Here is a 3778-nt window from a genome sequence, read left to right on the forward strand (position 1 = left end):
CAGGCTCGTAAGCCTAGGAGGGAGGGGGAGAAGGGGTGCGCGCGCCGCGGCCACTCGGAGTCTCCCCCTCCCTCCTAGGCTCTCAAACCTGGGAGGGAAGGTGAGCAGTGGCACGCGAATCAGCTGTTTCGCACACCGCGGCCGCTCGGGATCTCCCCCTCCCTACCAGGTTTGAGAGCCTGGGAGGGAGGGGGAGCAGCAGCGCGCGAATCAGCTGTTTCGTGCACCAGCGGCAGCAGCGGAGGTGAGCTAAGGCGGCCGGGGCACATTTTTAGGGGCGGCATTCTGGCGCCGGCCATGCCGCCCCTAAAAATGTGCCGCCCCAAGCACCAGCTTGTTTTGCTGGTGCCTAGAGCCGGCCCTGGTCATATCTAAGACATGGGAGGTAATTGTGCCACTCTGCTTAGCACTGGTGAGGCCTCAGCTGGAGAACTGTCCAATTGTGAGTGACACACCTTAAAAAAGATATGGACAGAGGAAAGCAACAAAAATGCTGAAGGGTTTAGAAAATGCATTGGGACGGATTAAAAACAGTGGAGATGTTTTGTCTTGAGAGGAGAAGACTGACAGGGGACCTGATAACAGTTTTCACATGGGTTAGGGCTGTTATAGGATGATGCTCAATCGTTCTCCATGTCCACTGACATTAGGACAAGAAGAAATCAGCTTAATCTGTATTGAGGGAGATTTAGGTTAGATACTAGGAAACACTTTCTACCTATAAGAATAATTAAGCTCTGGAATAGACTTCCAAGGGAGGTTGTGGAATCCCCAACATTGGAGGCTTTTAAGAGCAGACCTACATTTCTGGATTCTATAACAGTGGAAGGCAAGGAAGGGTTTAGGTGTCTTGTTTTCCACCTAACGCCTACATACAGCTTCAAAACCCAAGGAAATTCCCCCTGCAGAAAACCAGTTAAAAAACAGTTCAGCTTGCTTAAAGGCATCACCTGCCCACACACACCCTAAAATCAGGGAAAGATCCAGTTAAGAGACAAGAGTCCTGTGGCACCTTATAGACTAACAGACATATTGGAGCATGAGCATTTGTGGGTGAATACCCACTTTGTCGGATGCATGTAGTGGAAATTTCCAGAGGCAGGTATAAATATGCAAGCAAGAGTGAGTCAGGCTAGAGATAACGAGGTTAGTTCAATCAGGGAGGATGAGGCCCTCTTCTAGCAGTTGAGGTGTGAACACCAAGGGAGGAGAAACTGCTTTTGTAGTTGGCTAGCCATTCACAGTCTTTGTTTAATCCTGAGCTGATGGTGTCAAATTTGCAGATGAACTGAAGCTTGGCAGTTTCTCTTTGAAGTCTGGTCTTGAAGTTTTTTTGCTGCAGGATGGCTACCTTTAAATCTGCTATTGTGTGTCCAGGGAGATTGAAGTGTTCTCCTACAGGTTTTTGTATATTGTCATTCCTAATATCTGATTTGTGTCCATTTATCCTTTTACACAGGGACTGTCCAGTTTGGCCGATGTACATAGCAGAGGGGCATTGCTGGCATATGATGGCGTATATTACATTGGTGGACGTGCAAGTGAATGAACCAGTGATGGTGTGGCTGATCTGGTTAGGTCCTGTGATGGTGTCGCTGGTGTAGATATGTGGGCAGAGTTGGCATCGAGGTTTGTTGCATGGATTGGTTCCTGAGTTAGAGTTACTATGGTGCAGTGTGTAGTTACTGGTGAGAATATGCTTCAGGTTGGTAGGTTGTCTGTGGGCGAGGACTGGCCTGCCACCCAAGGCCGGTGAAAGTGAGGGATCATTGTCCAGGATGGGTTGTAGATCACTGATGATGCGTTGGAGAGGCTTTAGCTGGGGACTGTATGTGATGGCCAGTGGAGTTCTGTTGGTTTCTTTCTTGGGCTTGTCTTGCAATAGGAGGCTTCTGGGTACATAGCTACCGGTGTAGCTCATTCCAGTGTGGGAAGCAAAATAAGCTACACCAGTATAAGGCCCCTTTATACTGGTATAAATGTGGCCCCACTAAGGGTTGTACTGGTATAACTATATCGGTAACAAAATCACACCCTGAACCAACACAGTCATACTGGTACAAAACTTGTGCCTAAACCAGGGCTTAGTTAAAACGTATTAACGTCCCAATTTAGATCCTTTGTGGACGAGGTTTATGTGTCTGTGCAGCACCTAGCGCAATAGGGCCCTGGTCTCAATTGGGATCTGCTGCCCAATGCAAATAATCAGCAGAGAGAACAGTTCAGGTAGTTTTTAACAAAGCTTAATTCCCACACATTACATTGGCTGCTTTCACTGACAAACTCTAACCCTCCATAAACGAGTCCCCTCCACTTCTCCCACCAGGAAAAACGGTGTGTTTCAACTAGACTGATTTAGTTAAAGCAGCAAATCCCACATGTAGGCCTGGTCTACACTTAAAAGTTGGACTGACATAACTACATTGGTTAGGGGTGTGAAAAATCAACACCCCTAGCACCGTAGATATGCAGACTGATCTCCCAGCGTAGATGAGGCTAAGTCAACAGAAGAATGCTTCCATCAATGAAGCCACTGTCGTTCAGGGACATGGTGTTCCGCCGCCTACAGAAAACGCCTTCATTCACTGTAGGCTGCATCTACACTATGGGGTTTTGCAGGCATATCTATGGTGACTTGACGGCTTTGGTACCCGCACTACCTACACCACAGCTATCTCGGTTATGTCTACACATACTGTAGTCACATCCCAATTGCAGTGTAAACATATCCTTACAGAGGCACTGTACTCTAGGGGATAGGGCACCAGATGGGGCACAATACTTCCTTCCTTCGGTTGTGTCTTTCCTTCACAGTTAACTTGAATTAGCTTGTCTACATTTGAAACGCTACAGCAGGCTGTAGTGCTTCAGTGTAGACACTCACTACAGACACAGGAAGGGTTCTCCTATCACCATAGTTAATCCACTTTCTCGAGAGGCAGTAGCTAGGTTGGGGGACCAATTCTTCTGTCGACCTAGTGCTGTCTACACTAAGGTTTAAGTTGGCTTAGCTGCATCGCTCAGGGGTGTAGATTTTTCGCACCCTGGAGCGAAATAGCTGGGTCTACTTAACTTTTGACTGTAGACATGGCCTTAGTCTAGCTCGAGTGAGAGCAGCCATGGTGCAAAATAACACTCCAGCTGCACAGACTGATTGTGCTAGCAGCTGTAGCCTCTAGGAATTTAGGAGCTTAAATACTTTTGAGGATCTGGGCCTAGCCCAGTGTATCAAGTTGGATTCGCTTCTGAACGGGGCCCCTGGTGTCACTAATCATCACGGCCTCTTCATTCATCCTCCCTCCACTACCCCTCCCCTCTGTCTTCTGCCCCCTCTACTACCCCTCCCCAATGTCTTCTGCCCCTGCTCCTCTCCCCTTTCTTCTGCCCCCTCCACTGCCCCTCTCCCCTTCCTTCTGCCCCTGCCCCCTCCACTGACCTTCCCCTCCTCCGCCCATTCCCTTCTGTCCCTCCATTAGCTCTCTCCCTGCCCCCACCCCCTTCCCACTTTCGCCCATTGTCCCCACATCCCCACGCAGCAGCGGCTGGGAGGGCTGTGAGCCCGCAGCCTGCAGATGGCGCTGGAGCCCACCGCCTTCCCTGTGGTACGAGGGACGCTCTATCTCCCTGGGACCCGTTCGTCCCCTATGCCCGCTCTATGGTCAGCTGGCGGTGGACGCTCTGCCCTACGCATCTCTATGGCATGGCGGGGTCCGTTTCCGGGTCAGGGCGGGGTTGAAATCGCCCCGCTCTTCGCCTCCCCCTCCCAGACCCGCCGAGG

The sequence above is a fragment of the Malaclemys terrapin genome, chromosome 23, assembly GCF_027887155.1.
Source record: "Malaclemys terrapin pileata isolate rMalTer1 chromosome 23, rMalTer1.hap1, whole genome shotgun sequence".
NCBI classification, from domain to species: domain Eukaryota; kingdom Metazoa; phylum Chordata; order Testudines; family Emydidae; genus Malaclemys; species Malaclemys terrapin.